Below are 18,362 nucleotides of genomic sequence, written 5' to 3'. Positions count from 1 at the left end.
ATGTTGTGTTTCTACAGTAACTTAAATTTCAAAGTCGAAAAATAACACTTCGAGCTTCCTGTTTTTATTAAACCTAGTTCTATACTATTAAAGTATTTTACATTGAGCTAAATAATTTTTCAAATAAATTATAGAATGTACTATTTAGGCTAAATAAACAGTACATGTTATTATTTTTTAAAATGTAGATCAAAGTTAAAACATGGTGATTTTTAAAAAATTTATTAAAACTTATTTGAACTTGAATTAATGCAAAATATACGTATACATTTAAAATAGATATGTTTTCAGTAAGAAGTTAAAACTCTTAACATTTTTTGATACTATGATTAAAACAACTATCATTGTTTCAAAGGCGAGTATTTGTTTTTTAACTTGTCGTGTTAAGTGTGTGTTTTGTTCAAAAAACATAAAAAATGTATACTAAACTAAAAAATTAAACCATAAAATATCATAAATTGTAAATTTTAGAATAAGAAGCTTATGTTTAGCATGAAATGAATAATTTTTGACTTGCATAGTTTATAAAATTTAAAACAATTAACAAAACATATTTGCTGTTAGTTTTCAAATAAATACCAAAACGAACATTATTGTTAAATTTTATACTAAACCTTAACGTGCAACTAAACTTTGCTTAAAAGTTTGCTTAAAAGTAACAACGTTTGATTAGCCCAACTAAGTTTTGTTTAATCGTTGTAATTAAGTCAGATAGTTATTATTAAAAAAAAAATTGAAAATTTAGCAAAAAAAAGTAAAAAGAATAGTTTAAAAGCAATTTAAATATAAACACCTATGGCTAATAATTTTAAATTTAAAACTTGAAAAAAATCATTAAATAAATATTTATTTAACGACTATTTTTATTATCAACACTTAATTTCTAAAATTATATGAGACAAAGTTTATTCAATTAACTTTGTTTAGTTACCTAACTGTACTAGCCTTTTAAAGTAATTAAAAATATGACCCTTTATAGAAAAACTTTTATTATAATAATTTTCACAGAAAAGTTTGAGGCCCTAAAAAAATGAAAATTATCTCACTCCAACAATGTTTAAATTAACGGGGATTGACGACTTTCTACGCATTCGAATTATTTCAGTGACTGCATCGCGAAGAGATGGCCTTCTCTGGTGTTTCTTTTTGTAGTGGTTTGGAAGTGAAGATGACTTAGATGCATCACAATAAGTGGGTTCCATTTTGTTTTTCATTAACTTGGTACCGTTCTTATTGTGAATTCCAGCCGATTTTTCCTCAGAACCCAATTTTTGGACTTTATCGTGCTTTATTGCGTTTTTTAGCATGTTTAAAACTAGTTGAGTATGATTTATTTTATTTTTTTTAGAAGCTGGTTTGAAATTATTTATTTTAGAATGACTATTTAAATCTTCAATGCTGTTTAGAATCACCTGGTTTTCAGTAAAAACTTCAGGATATTGAGTAGTTCTTTTACTATTATAAAGCAGCTCCTTTTCTTTTAGTAACTGGTTTTTGTTTGATAAAGTATTGTTTGTTAATTCGTTACTTTTACTACTTAAGTTTTCGACGATGCAAATTTTAGAATTTGAACTATCACATTCATTTGAATTCTTTCTTAAACTTAATGTACTTAAGTAAGCGTCGGAGATAATCATAATGTTTTTATTTGATTCTATTTCTGGCATCGTTTTAAAGCGAAGACGGTTGTAGTTCCTTTCAAAAAGAGCTTCGTTGGAATTTTCGTTTAAAGTTATTAAAGATCGACATTTAGACTTTAGGTCATTTGATTTCGATGAAAAGCTCATGCAGTTTTTACTAGCTTCAGAAGTTTTATTTGATTGGGCACTTATTTCATTAAAGTTTTCTTCAGAAATTCCATTTGAAAAGTTTGAAATATTTTTCAAACTTGAAGGAGTTTTTCTGTATTGGTCGAAAAACTTTTGTTTCATTCTATTTATACTTCTACGTCTACGACTAGATTTCGATAACAAAATTTTATTTTCAGGTTTTAACCAAGCTTTTTCGAGAACAGAGGAAGTTGATAAAACCAGTCTAAACAACTGACGAAAGACGCTGTCAACAGCTTCAAAAGATTCTGCTGCAGATGTTTCAGTGAAATGACATAAACCGAAATGTTCTGCTGCTTTGCTTGCTTCTTCAACTGATACTTTTCTGTAAAAAACATGTTATACTTTCCACTTATTAAGGAACAAGTCATTAACCATTAAAAAGTAAAAAGAAAGTTTTATCAAACAACGTAGCAAAACTTTTTAAAACCTTAGATGCTGTAAATCTAATTTGTTTCCAAGTAATAAAATTGGCGGTTGATTATTTGAGTTCAAATCTTCATAGCAATTTCGAATACTTGTTGCAATTTTCCGTGAAAATTTGAAAGAATTTTGATCACAAATGTTGTGTACAACAATAAAAGCATGACAGTTTAGTAATGCTTTTTCTAATTTGCTTTCAGAAATTTCGCATCCCTATAATTTTATTATTAAATAAACCAGTACTTAATATTTTCTTTTTCTTAAATAATATTATACGTCGTTATATTATAAATTTTGAGAAAGCCGTTGACATTTTGTTTTACAAGTTAATGAACATGTTTGTTTAAATAATAATCTTAGGAGCATGAAACTCATAAACTTTTAAGAAAACTAACGTTATACTGTTTAGTTATAAGGAAAAGCTTAGTAATAGTTTAATTTAAATCATCATTAATTCTAATACAAGTTATAACCAAGTTTACTTTAGTAATTAAGATTAGAGTTATCTTAGTTTGTTTAAATTTAATATAGAAAAAGGGATTGTTCATACACTAACATGTTTTGTTGGGACTTACCTCTGTCAAACAAAGCTCAAAAATCTTTGTGCACACGAGACTACCAGCAAAATCTATTGTCTTTTCGTACCTTATTTCTGTATAAAATTTTCTTTTTAATAATATTTAAACTTATTAAGATCAGCAAACAACAAACCAGATCCAGATGCATATTCTCCTATGTATCTTTTTGTTAGGAATCGAACGACTAGAGCTGTATTAAAATGTAAAAGTTTTTAACAGTTTACTTTTATTGAATAATACATAAAATAATTTAGTTTATTACAAAAAAATGTAAGAGTAATACAGCAAGTTAAAACAACTAGTACTTTTAGGACATTTTTGTCATTACTTTTAGTAGTTTACTTACCTATATTGGTTATAAGGTTTTATTGGCTTGTACATTAATTTAATGAAGAGCTTTAAAAAATAAAGCTTTAAAGTAAATTAGTAAATATTTAAGTACTAAAATATGACACTTAATGTACTTTATCAACAGCCGATGCTGTTTTAAAGAAATTTAATAGTGTCTTTAAAAGTATATTTTAAAAAAGTAGTTCAGCTAAAAAAAGTTATTTTTTGTTCAATTAATATTCATAAAAATACATTACAGTTTGTTTTTACCTGATTTTCCAACACACTTGTCACCAAGTACAAGTATTCTAAAGAAATTCTGATCAGTACTTGATGAAATTTTGCTTACTTGTTTATTCATTGTTGAGTTAGTTGTTTTTTTTTGAAAAAAAAAACTTCTAGTTGAAATTATTCTTAATTTTTTAGACACTTATTATTTCTTAATTAACAATAAACTAATTTTTTTTAAACGCAAATAATTTATACTTGTCTAGTTTTTGTAATTGTAGAGGATTTTGTATCGTTTGAAAATATTTAATAAAATATTGAAATATAATCTATCTAAAGAAGTAACTAAAGCATTACTAAAAATTGCTTTTTTTGTAATTTCCAGTTTACTATAAAGTATTCAGTTTATGTAAGCCTTATATTACAGAAAAAAAGAGAAAAATAGTAAAAAATATTATGAGACAATGATTTTTTTTTTCCTTTTTTGTGTGGAAAAATAGAGACATATTTAATTAAATAGAGTTTAATATAATATCACGATACTTTAACCTTTAATTAACAAATATATTAAAGCTAAAAATATCTTGTTAACAAAAGTTATTGAAAAGTGAAGTAATATACTTAAGGAAAATATCTTTAAAAATAAATTCTCTTTAAAATATTTTTAGAAGTATATTTTTTTTTCTAATTTATGAAAATAAAGTTATTTTAACATTTTAAACAGCAAAACTTTCAGATATTTAATGTTAAGACACATATTTTTATCTGCAGTGAAGTACAACTTTTAAAATAAACATGTGTCAATAAAGTTAAAAAAGTAATTAAAGGTAGTTTTTGAAATAGATTTTTAATTTTCAAGAGCGGATAATAAAAGTCGGACTTTATATAACATCTTCAGTAAAATGAAAATTAATAAACTATTTTTTGTTAAAATAAAAATGTTACACATGTTATTTTCAAGATTTTTATTTAGTACATACAACAATATAATCTTATTCAACGATACGTCAAAAAGTTAACACTGTTTCACATGAACATGGCTCATCAGAACTTATAAGTGACAATATATTGTTTACAAATCTTAATGTATTCAAAAAAAGGTTAAATAGAGTAGGTTATTGGAAAATAGAACAGTTTATATGGCTGTGTAGTAAATATATTTGTTTACAATTTTCAGAAAAAAAAACATTTACAAAAAAGTACAAGCTTTATTTGGTTAGAATATTTTAGAAAACCTTGTTAAAGTACTAGTAATTTAATAAGTTTTATTTTATTTTAAGAGTTCATATATAACATTTTATTTTTGAAAAAACTTCAAATAAGTACGTGATGTTACGCTAAAAGTCATGCCTTATTAACTTGAAAGCATGAAAAAATTTTTAAAAACGAATAACATAATAAATTTTAATGAAATCTTCATGCAGAAGAAAACCACATCTAGGTTTACTATATACTGGCAACTTTAGCTAATGAAATTTAATAAGACTAAAATAAAGTTTTAACTTTAAAGTGTTTATTAATTCAAGAATATTTATAAATATTTTTTTTCAATAAAAGCATATCACTTTTAAATATTGACAAGTACTAATAAAAATTACCCAAATCGTTTCCCATTTGTTTAACATTAAAAATTGACTTTTACAAACTCTGTTTAAAAAAACATAATATTGAAAAGATCTATGTACTTGCATAAAACAAAAAAGCTTAACTTAAATAAGTTTATTCTGATAGCTTAAAGTTTTTGCTAAATCAATAAAAAAGAGTGATAACTTCGTTTTATATAACTTTAAAGATTAAGTTGCTTAAAAAATAAATTAATAAAAGTATTTTGAAAATAAACTACTATATTTTAAGTGATATATTAATAAACTCATCTTACATACTGTAAGATGTATTACTTAACAAGCCTTTATTAACAGTTCGTTATTGATTTCGTTTATTTAGTTTTTGTTTTAATCTATCATCAAAGCCTTCGATCATACAAGTTTGTAAATTTTTTAATAGTTTCAAAACGTTTGGCATAAATAGTTAACTTAAACTAGTTTAATTTTGATACATTTTCTAAAAAAGTTAAAAAAAGTTTTAAATTAAAAATAAATCATTCTTTACTCTGTTTGTAATATTAACTTTAGCAAATAGTACAAGCTTGTCTATTAGTTAATGATAATAATTTTATTAAATAAAATATTAATTTTACTTTAGATAAAATAAAATCTTTCGTGCTTAAACAGATTAACATTTTTTATATAATTAATGTATTTTAACCTTAAAAAGTTAAAAAACTACAACAGCAAGGCTCGGAAAAACTTTCCTTAAAGGTTTTTTTTTATATCTTAGAGTAAGCAAATGTTAAAATTTTTTATAAAATTATTAAAAGCACTAAAAATTCTAAGAACAAACTATAAATAATTACTAATAGTATTGTTTTTTATATGAAAAATAGTTCAACAACTTTTTTAAATTTGTTGAAAACTAGATGAAGTAAACTTTTTTTTAAAAGGATTTTTTTTTCATTTATAATGAGTATCGAAAAACATTATGAAGCTTACTTGAAGCTACTTACGATTTTTGTCTTGAGTTTATTACTGAAGTGAATTTTTACATTTTTATACTACGGTGTCCATTTGCTATTTTACTTGTATGTGACTTGTAAGTATTAAAAGTATTTGTGAAAAAAAAATCTCAATCTATTTCAAAACTACGCAACCAGCTTGCGTAGTAAAAACTTTTTTCACACAAATAGTTGCCGCTCTGTTTTTCAACCAATAGGTGCCGACATATTTTAGACTTGTAGACTTATGAATTGTATTTCTAATTTAGTTTTATCTTTATCTTGATTAAAACCAAATTCTTCTTTTATTTTTGTTTTTTGCTAGATGCATGTTAAATTATTCTTGATTGATTATAAAAATAAATTATAGTTCGTACGATTTTATAAATACATAATTTCAGGGAATACATAAATTATGGTGTAGGGTGACTTTATCATTTTGTTTTAAACTTGCAATTAACTACAATTTTTCTATTATTTTTTTATATATGCACTTTATATATTATTTTTTCTGTTGACCACTTTGTAGATTTTATACAGACTAGCTAAAGATCTTTGTTTCAAAAAAAAATTGCAGTGCTTAAAACTCATTATTAATTTAATTTCAGTGTTCATTAATTTTAATTCGTTCTTTAGTTTTATCTGTTTGTTATACATATTATCTAGATAAGATTATAATTTAGTTTTACATTTTAAAATGTAATAATTACTACCCGCGCTTAGTTGAGTGTATGCCGTGCAAAGGTGACGCCTCGTAAAAAAATGTCACCCTTGAAAAAGTGACGCTTCGTGCATATTTTACATCTAACCGTTTTATGTGTACTTCTTTCGCAACTTTTTTTTTGTTCTGGAAATGGGTAGTTATAACATCATAAGTAAACTTTTATTTTTTTACATTTTGATGTAACTTAATTAGCTGTTTAAAAAATAAAAAACTAATTAATATTTGATTAATTGATTTTTGTCTGGCTTTAGCTTATTCCCCGAAAATTTGCCACTATCAATTTTTGTTTTGTTTATGGCTAATATTACAAACTGTAATTGTGATCTCAGCACAGTGAACTATTGATCTTAAATATCGCAATCATAAAAGATAAAATTAATTAGAAATTATACAACCTAAACGACATAAACCGAAAGTTTGCCTTACAAAAGTTCTAAAGTTATAAAAAAAAAGTTAAAAAGCTTCTTGAAACAAACAAAATCTGATAAAAACAGAAACCAAAACATAGAGCTTAAAATTTCTAAAGTTTTAACGGTACCAAATGAACTATATAATATTTCAATGCATTTAGTAAACCTTTTTTTTAAAGTATTAAAACACAAAAAAATATCCAACCGAGTTTAAACAACTACACATATATTGTAAAAGACTTATAGTATGTTTTATTTAAGTCAAGTAAAAAAAAAACTTTACAATGAAATGAATGATTGATAAGAAAGCAGCTGCTTAATAACAAAACTTATGTGTTTAGAAAGTAGAGCGGTTTCTATTCATCAATATAAAACTTTAAAACACTTATTAATTGTTTGTTCTTTAAAAACATTAAAACATGATAATTGTAAAATTTTGTAAGAAAATTTCTTTTTGAGATCGTTAAAATTTGCAAGTTGAATACAAAATTATTGTCTAAAAGTCTAAAAATAAATTCATATTAAAAAAGTTGCACGCCTATAAAACCTATATAAAACAACTATAGAAAAGACTGTTAAAAATAACCATTTTTTTCATACATAAATTAGGCTTTTGTTATGACTGTATAGTCTTAAAAGCACATAAATAAATGGTCAAAAAATAAAATTTTTAAAACTAACTGTTTACTGTTTGAAATAACATTTTTAACCTTAGGTTGCACTAAAATATACTAGTCAAAAACACTCTAAGTTATTTGGTAAGTTTAAGTCTTTTACTGATAGACAGATATTTAAATATGATTTTGATAACTAAAACTAAGAAATGAAAAAAAATCATATTCTTCGGAGTAGTAGAATAATAGTAAAACTGTATTTAGAACCTTCTTTTATTTGCACTAAGTAGTGTGTGATTTTTTCTTTATCAGATATCGAGTGTATACATAAATAAATTTTAAAAATAATAAATGTAGTATTTATTTAAGATTTAGTTCATTCAATTTTTTAAATGTTTCAACTTATTTAAAAACAAATTTCCTTAGAATATAAATTAATCTTAATTATTACTTACTTTTCAAAATTTAGTCTCGTAAGCCTATAAAATGATTATTATCATAGAGAAAGTAACCATAAAAAATTAGCTTTAAAATAGTCTAATCTAAAACATTGTTAAAAAATCAAGAAAAATTCATGAAAACAAAACAACTCGTGAATTTTTGTGGCAAGAAGTTATCAGCTTTATATTGCTGTTTTTAATTAACATGCATGTATAAATTATGTTTACTAAACACTGAAGGTTTAAAAAACTGCACATTTTAGGTAAAAATTAACAGTCACGTCTTTTGTAGTTACAACAGATATAGTCTCTAGATTACATACTGTCTCAAGTAAACAATAAAGATGAACTTATCAAAAAGTTCAATTATTCTGTTAAACAAATAGAACGCATGTAACATAACAAAATACAGTTTTAAAGAATTTCTCAAGATATGAAGTGCTAGTTTTTGGTGTTTTTAGTTTAAAAGTAATCTTGATAAATTTGGAACACAAGTTAGTTAAGCATTTTAAGTATATTCAAAGTGGATTAAAATATATTATGAAACTTTTTATTTATACGAATAAGTTGTATTAAATGATATCTTTTATCAAAAAAAGCGTACTTTGGCTTGCTATGTTTTTTAGTTCCTATGCCGTAATTTAGTTAGTAAACACAACTTATAAATAAAAAACTACAGTTTTTTAAGTATAATTAAATTAAGTATTTTCTGTAGTAACAATTGTTTACGAGGTTGTTATTAGAGTCAGATTGTTCTAGATCAGCTGTAGGATCAGCTGTAGCTGTAGGGTTCGGCTAGTGTACTAAAAGGTCAGTCAGAGCTGAAAAAAATCTGACAAAAAAGCTGAATCAACAAAAAAAAAGCTGTTTTACACATTATTTAAAACTTATTTTTTGACTAACTTTTAATAGTTTGGGTAAGGTGGGTCAGGATAAGGGTATAAAAAAAAAAAAAGCTTTTTTTTAGCTCAGACTGACCTTAAAGTATGCTTTCCTTTTTGTTCTGATGATAACATAAGTTTTAACAGGATTAGAAATATGATATAACGTAATGAAAAAAAAGTATACTATAACAATAAACTTTAAGAGTTAAATTGATAGACAAATAAGAAATTGGTTATTTTTTTAGGATTATTAAAAATAACACCGAAAGTTATTAAATATAAAACTAATTTTAATGAATTAACTACTAAAACGATTTTGTAAGAATATTTTTTATTCCTAAAAGTCTTGTTACATTTACTTGAAAAGATAAGTTTAAAATATAAGAATATGTTTTAAAATTTAAATTTTTTGTTTAGACTTGGTATTAATAAAATTTATTTGTTATACTTTATAACATGCTTTTTTTAACGATCATGCAAATGTATTTAAATAAATAAGATATATTTGTTTTATATGCTTTTTTAGAAAAGTATTATTAGTTTGTTTAATAGAAAATTATAAAAATCCTTAAGCTTTCTTTTACTGACAAGTTAAAAATAAAAACTAAAATAAACAAAACTTATTGTTGCTAACCTATAAATAAGAAGGAGGTTTAATAATTTATTGCCATTTATGATATGTATTACACTGTTTTGAGTGTTCGTCTTGTTTACTTATCAAGCGTAATGAATTTATTTCTTTTTTCTTTAGTTATAAAAACGTAAAAAAATATTTAGCTTTAATTCACTTTTTTTGTATTTAAAACCAACGAGAATTGTTACATAAAAGTTACTGTGAAACTAATTATTTTATATATTTTTGTAGGCTAATTAATGTAGAAGTAAACAATAATGTTTACTATTATATTTGCTATATGATTTTAAAACAAAAATTTTTTTATAAAAAAGTTAAGATACTAAAAAATGTAATGTAAGTATAGAACTATTTATAATGCCTATAAAGATTAAGTTTATAAAAATATATATAAATGTGTTAATTCAGTATATGACATGATATTTTTGTTGATTGTTTCCAAAAAGTTTTTTTGAAGATCTCATTTGTTTACAACCTTATGGAAATGATATAATAAATATTTAAAGAAGCTTATAAAATTAAAATATCAAAAATAAATTAGTTTAGAAATCTAAAAATTAATACTTAGTTAGTTGTAATATATTTGCTTGATGATAAAATAAGAGTAAAAATAATGTTATTTGTGTAATTATGTTTAAAGTAAATATTATTACTAGCTTTATTATTTATTAGTAAAACTGTTTAGTTTTTAAAGACTTTATTAGAAGGTTGAATAAACTTTAAACACATAATAGTTTAAAGTTTATCTGATTTTCGTTTATTAGTCATTTAGTACTAGTGATGTACCGGACCCGGATCCGGACTTTTTTTTCAAATTTGAATCCGGCCGGAACCGGACCCGGACTTTTTTTTCAAATTAGAGTCCGGCCGGAACCGGATCCGGACTTTTTTTTCAAATTAGATTCCGGCCGGATCCGGATATCAGACAAAAATGGCAATATCCGGCCGGACCCGGATAGTGAGTCCGGTACATCACTAGAATAAACTAGCCTGAGTCAGAATGAGGTTTTTAAAAACTGAAAAAAAAGAACTTTAATCTAATAATAAGTAGAACAGCTAGCCACAAGGTTTACAAATTTAGGTGTTGTTTACAATCAAAAATCTGAAATCAAGTTCTTGAACAAAATACACTAGAAAATATTGAAAACTGGATCAGCTAAAACTCATTCAAAATCTAAAAGAAAACTAGCCTTAGTTTTTATAAAAAACTAAACTAGCCTGAGGCAGTCCAAGATTTTCTAAAATTCCCAAAAGTTTTCAAACTAGCAGGGTTGCCACTGTTTAAGTCAATAAAACTATCTAGAGTGAGTATAAACAAGCCTGAGTCAGAATGAGGTTTTTAAAAACTGAAAAAATTACTTTAATCTGATAATCAGTAGAACAGCTAGCAAAGGTTGACAATTTGGTAGTAAAGTTGTGGACTGATTGTGGTACACTTAACTTATTAGTACTACCCATCATGATTAAAACCTATCTTATTTAATTAATATCTAACAAATACTAAATTCTAATTGAGACTAATTTCAATAATCAGACACGATAGTTTTGAGTGATGAATCTTTTATATAAAACACAACAAGAAATACTAGCATATACAAAATTATTAATTACTTTAGTAACACTTTAAAAACTGGAAGCTATTTAAATCTATATCAAAGACTTAAAACAAAAAACTAAAAATTAAATAAAACTTTTAGTAAACAATAAACTGTAAAATTTTTAATAAACTATTAAACTATAAACCTGGCTTAAATATTTAAACAATTAAACACCTGTTGAAATATTCACTTTTAAAACAAAACACTACTTACTTAATAAGCATTCACAAAAACGTTCAAGATATTTTGTTGCTTCAAGCTACACACCAAACTAACTAACTGGTTACATATAAACTGCCTGTCATGTTCTGATGTTTTGTTGCATCAGTATTTAGTTTGAAACATTTCGTCATATGATTCTCATTGGCTCGTACATTTAACCGTATTAACTCTAAATATTCTCTGAGCTCAACTTTAAACAATAAATAATGCAAGTATTCATTCCAAAGTTTTCAATTTTACAACATATGTAAAGAATTGCATTTCATGAAATGTTTATTTAATAGTTTAAATGTAAACAAATGTAAATTAGTCACGTGTACAAAATGAGCCAATCACGGTAGGTGTTTAATTCTAACTGACGAAAATGACTCTTATTAATTTACACAGGGTTTGTTTTTGAAAAAATACTTTTCAGTATGTTCTTTTTTACTAACAGAGATCCGGCCGGACCCGGATCCGGACTTTTTTTTTTCAACTTAGAATCCGGCCGGAACCGGACCCGGACTTTTTTTTCAAATTAGAATCCGGCCGGAACCGGATCCGGACTTTTTTTTCAATTTAGAATCCGGCCGGATCCGGATATCAGACAAAAATGGCAATATCCGGCCGGATTCGGATAGTGAGTCCGGTACATCACTATTTAGTACCCACCTTTTAAGCCTAATTAGGAGCTTTTTATTCACTTTGACCCAAAAGTAATGACAACTCACCAAATTAAAAACTCAATATAAACGTAGTGCTTTGTCACTGTATACTTTCGCCACATAAGAAAATATAATAAAACTTCATAAACTAATCTTCAGTTACGTAAAACACATCATTCAGACTGTGGTGTAAAATTTTAAGTAATATTTTTCCTAAAACTAATTTGTTTTAAAGAATATTGTGTGATTGATTTTTATTTTTAAGATCATTACTAGCTAAAGAAACAATATTTATCAAGCACATCTAATAATTCTGTTTAATGTTTACACTTAAGTTTTAACGTTAATGACATTTAAAACTTAATGTTTTAAAGTTAGACTAAAAATCTATGTAATATTTCTTGTGTTGAAAACATTGATACCCGTGAACAAGCTTTTTGAAAGATAAATCAAATCAAAGTCTATATTTATATATTGAGTTAAACTGAACAACTAGGACTAAAAATATAAAATATTTGTTCTACTCTAATTAGCAAGTACTAAAAACAGCACAAAGTAATTAAGCTAAAACATTAATAAAAAAAGTGTCAAATGAAAGCAGTGTATATTAGAACTTAAGAAATAAGTTTTTAAAGGTACATTTAGTTTAAAATAAGTTTACCATATAACATTCTAATCATAAAGTGATCTTCTTTATTAGAAATAAAACACCAAGAATAAAATTAAACGTGATGTTCTACAAAAAAGGTATCAGTATATTTTATATAAGTATTACAATAAGTTGTTTTTTTATAGAAACAAAAACTTAAGAAACACCTGTGAAAAAGTCGAAAAACACATTACTTATAATGCTAAATTATATTCATTAATTATAGATTATATTATTATTTGACACAATAGAAGAATGCAAAACCATAATGATAAATCTTAAAGCTTTTCATTTCGGCTCTTAACAATAAAATGTAAAATGTTGACATTTAGTGCAGATACAAAGTTCCCTAGGTTTTTTTATAAATAGAAACAAGAAAAATTGAAACCTGTAAAATAAATATTTTTCGAAATATGTTACAAAGTTTTTGATGTTAAATTTCATTGTTTTTCTATTTTTTAAAGTTTATTATGTTTAACGTCTTTTGTTGCTTACCTGTTTAAAAATTTACTTAAACTAGCCAACACTTTTTTTTTTCGATTATGAACATAAACACTATAGTTTATTAGTTTTAAAAACCAGAAACTTTAATGTTTTTAAAGGCATTACTGAACTAAACTATGTTACTTAATATTACACTGTAAAGTTTATGCAAAAGATAACAAAAAAGTATTGTTGCAATGAAAAATATATTTTTAAAAACAAAATATTTAAAAACATACATATTTTAATGATTTACACTTATGAAAGAAAAATATTTACGAATTTTATTAATGAAAAGTTAAAAAATTCTGTCAACAGTCTTTGTACAATTCATATGCCTGGCACCGTAAATACGTCTTTTTAAAAGCTTGCGTGTTGTTTCAGTTTTTTGAAACGCATGTTCTTAAAAAGAAACCAAGATCTCAGAACGAAACGTGCATGACTTAATCGACAAAATACACGAAATTGTAGCATAATTGATCATCAAAATTTTTTATTCTTGCAACACAAAAAATTACAACATAAAACAACCACGATTTTAAAATTTAGAGTTATTTACGCAACAGCCTTACACCTGGGTATTCAACTTGTTGCAGCCTAATTGTACACTGCAACTAAATGAAGAAAACTTGAATGTTTAACTATATTCGTCCTTTAAACTTAATATTTTAAGTAGGCTTGGGACTGCCGTTTTAAAGACTTTTGTCAAATACTTAAATTTTTAAGGCAAATATTGTTTATAGTAAACAAACAGTAAAAGCAAAAAAGTTTTCATCAAGATAATTTTATTTTAAACTGCCAACATAAAGTAATTAACTAAAGTATAAGCTTTAATTTGCATTTTTGTAACCTACAGCTTTATATAGCCGAATATAACTTATAGTTAAAAAAACATTGATTAAATGAGTACTTTTTTTTTTGATTGTTATAAAACAATAATTAAACATGTGTAGTGTATATAATAGCCAAAAACAAACAGAAGTGCTTCTATGATTTTACAATTAACATATATTTAAAAAAATATTTTAAAAGGTTTACAAAAACGTTTATTAAAAAATATATAAATATATCTTTAATTAAAAAACCATACTTAATTCAACAAAATAAAGTAATTTTGCAACATTTTTTTAAAGAAACAGTTTACGCAAGTTTTACTTATATGTATTACAGTTTGCTTAGTTTTATGCAAAAAGAAAAATTGAAAATTTAATAAACTAACTACGAGATAAATTTATTTTTTAATTTAGTTGGTTTTTGCAATATAAGTTAATACTTTATGTACATCAACCTTAGTTATTGTTGAATAAAACATTGTATTATGTCTATAGCTAAAATCAGGGGTCGGCAGCCTTTTGTAACTCGCGGGCAAATTTTCCTAGAAAAAATTTCTCGTTGGCTACACTAATTTGAAAAAAGTCTTCTAGGTCTGCAGTTTTTTTAAAATAGTTCTAATACCAAGCAGGGGCGTGTTTTGACTGGTTTCTTTTTTCCTGTGAACCCCCTGAAAAAAAAAAACAAAAAAGAAAAAAAAATCTTAGAATATCACTAAAAACGTTATTTATTGACTTTTTTTTGGTTATTTAATAAACTTTGAATAATAAATGTTGAATTTATAACAGTGAAAGAATTTAAGTTGCCGTAACAAAAAATGCTCGTTTTTTCCCAGCTGAAATAGATTTTAAATAAAATTTCAATTGTGACGTGATAATAGGTAAAAGTTTAAAAGTAGAATTTTTTTTTCTGGGAAACTTTTTAGTAAAAATTTGTTTTTGTTTAAAAAAGTTGTTAAAACGCAATATCGTTAACAACCTGTACTGGTGAAAGATGTTTAAAGATTACTTAAAAGAATTAAAGATTACTTAAAAGAATTATAGATTATTTAAGAAATACCTTGAATCAAAACAAGTTAAATAGTTTAGCTGTTCATTATTGTAATAAAAAATTTACACAAGAATTTCTATCATTTAAAGATGAAGTGATTAACCATTTTAATAATTCTAAAAACCGTAAATTAAAGTAAAAATATAAATAGTTAATCTTTTGATAAGCATCAAGTAGCATTAAGTTAATATTTCTACATAAATTTGTACATTTATACTTCTTAAAAACTTCTCACTATTTAACTAGGTATTTTTTTTACATATCATTGAACATATTTTCAATATTTCTTTGTTTTTAGTATCTTAAGTATAGTTATTTGCCTTAACTAAAAAAAAAAAGCTCAATTTACTGGGATGTAAAGAGCTTATTTAAATAGATTTATGCAAATTGTATATTTTATTCACGACCGGTTTCGGTGGCAAGAGATTGCGACCTTTTCAAGCAAAAAATAAAAAAAGATATGAAACTGCATATAACTTATATTATATGCAGTTTCATATTTTATTTTTTGCTCGAAAAGGTCGCAATCTCTTGCCACTGAAACCGGTCGTGAATAAAATATAGAATTTGCATAAATCTATTAAGTATCTTAATCAAAAAAGTTTTCATTCCACATGTTAGCTCCATAATGTAAGGAAACTATTTTACATTGTATATAATAACAGCACAGAACTTAGGTTTATATTTTACTAAAAAAAAGATTTATTATCAAGATTTTACATTCTGTTTTACCGGTATTTTTAGATTGTTTAAAGTTAAAAGATTTTATTTACCATAGAAAGTTTTATTCCAGCTGTGCTTTTTATTAATTCTGTTCAAAACAATATATGAAAATTAATGATAATGCTCGTAAAAATTATGTTTTCAATTGTTTTATTTAACTGACTTGCAATTTTATTTTATACAATTTACACAGGTTTTTTATTGAGTTTTGTATCATACAATTAATTTATTAAGTTTTTTTTTTTTCAAAGTTTAAACCAATGATTATAATATACTAAGAGTATCTGCAAGTTTTGGTCTTTAATTACCTATATTAGTCATAATACAATGTTTATTATTTTCGTTAATTAAATAAACTGTATGTAATATATTTGTTTTAAATAACGGGTTTGAATTTTGATATACGATTTTTAAGTCCATAACTTTTTTCTGTTTCTCTTAGTTGTAATTTATCTTAGTTTAATACACTATAATAAATGAAAATATATAATATTTTTTTATTACTACTTATATGTTTTTTTTTTATATTTCTAAGCAGAAAAAAGTATTTTAAACACAGAGTTTTTCGGCTAAATATTGCGTACTTAACTGGCAGTTCATACCTAAGAAATGCGTACTTAAGCGGCAAATTAAGAACAAAAAAAATTGTGAACCCCCTTTAAAAAATGTCTAGACACACCCCTGATACCAAGTACAAAAATACTGTTTTAACCCAATGACTGTGTTAAATCAAGCAGTAATAAAGCACTAGTAGATGGTATTTATTGAATCAAAAGCTCAATTCTAAGTTTTTATTAGAAAACCTTTTATTTTATTGGTTTTTAAATAGTATATTTTAGCTAAAAAATATTTCGCGGGCCGCAGTTTTTGGCTTTAAAGGCCGATTTTATGACCCGTGGGCCGCAGTTTGCTTACATCAACTATTCGTATATCCTACAACAATCTTAATTTTTCAAAATAATTAAGGTATTTAAGTATTTTTATCTTAAATATAAGGAGTATGATTATTGTGTAAATGCATGTAGTATTAACTTAAAATATTAATAATTTAAGAAACATAAAGTTTCATTTCAAAAAGTTTCATACAACCGATATACTAATAAATTTTCAAAACGTATTATTATTATTATTATTATTATTATATTGTTTATTGTGCAATGTTGGACTCAGGCATCAAAACCTGAGCCACTTAAACAGGACACACAAAAAGAGAAAAAGAAAATAAACTTATATTCAAAACTTTAAGATAAATAATATACATATATATAAACACAATTTAAATGAAAAAAAAAAAAAAGTTAAGCACAATATACAAATGAACTAAATTGAAAATTCAATTCAAAAAATTCAAAAAATTTAAACTTATATATTACTTAGTACACACAATAAAGAAGTTTGTCTAAAATCATCGCTTATAAAACAACATTCATAATTACAAAATGAATAAGTAAACGGTTAGTTTGTAGGGGGAGGCGTAGGGAAACGAATATTTTTTCTTTTGTTTATAGTGGAAAATTAGTGAATTTTACTGGTATTTATTGTATTTGAATCAAATCTTTTAAGCTTTAAACGAAATTGTTCTACCCTCTCACAAGATACTATATCCTGAGGTAGTCTGTTCCACATAGCTTTTGCTCTGTGAAAAAATGCGGCTTGCCATTGACTGTTTTGAAAATCATGTTTACATTTTATTTTCAAATTATTTCCTCTTAGTTGATATTTATTTTGAGAAAAATTAAAAAACTGGTTAAAAAAACTTTTATATTTGCCATTAATAATTTTGTAAAGAGTTAACAAATCATATTAGATCAAATTAGTGTTTTAATTTTTTATGTTTTTAGATATGTGTAATCTTTTTTTTGTTTTCAAATGTAAAATATTTTTCATTTGAAAAATACCACAAAAACCATGAGCAAAATTTTAGATGATGTGAAGAAACTTTTACCTTTGCAGAATTTGATGAAAACCATCCCAATGCAAACTGTATGGGACCCAAAAAATGCGACCTTAGAGTTTTTAGCTAGATTTTTTTTACATGTGACAAAAAAAACACATTGTGCACAATTTAAGGCTGTTTAAAGAAATTTTTGTGGTGTCAATTCTTAAGTTTAAAAAAAAAAGAAAATTCAAAAGAACTTACAAGAAGTGATAAACTTTAATAAGATTAAGAATTACCTCCATTAAACTTTCTTTATATCGTTTTAAATTGTGCAGAACATAATTATGTGATAATATTCTCAACTAAAAAATATTTTAGCTTAAAACTCTAAATTTTCATTTTTTGGTCCTATACAGTTTCCATTTAGGGTGGTTTTTAGAAAATCGAGTTCTGCCAAGGTGAAAGATTCTTCAAATTATCTCAAATTTTGCAAAAAGAAAGAAAAAATTTAGTTGAAAACTCAATATTCCCCGTATTTATAAGCACCCTAACATATAAGTAAGCTCAAACGTTTTACTTTACTGTAAAGTTAAAAGTTTTATTCAAGATTTTTTTTTTGGATTTTTCTATGTAAAAAA

The sequence above is a fragment of the Thalia democratica genome, chromosome 6, assembly GCF_965202585.1.
Source record: "Thalia democratica chromosome 6, ktThaDemo2.hap1.1, whole genome shotgun sequence".
Classification (NCBI taxonomy): Eukaryota; Metazoa; Chordata; class Thaliacea; order Salpida; family Salpidae; genus Thalia; species Thalia democratica.
This window is presented reverse-complemented; position numbering follows the sequence as displayed.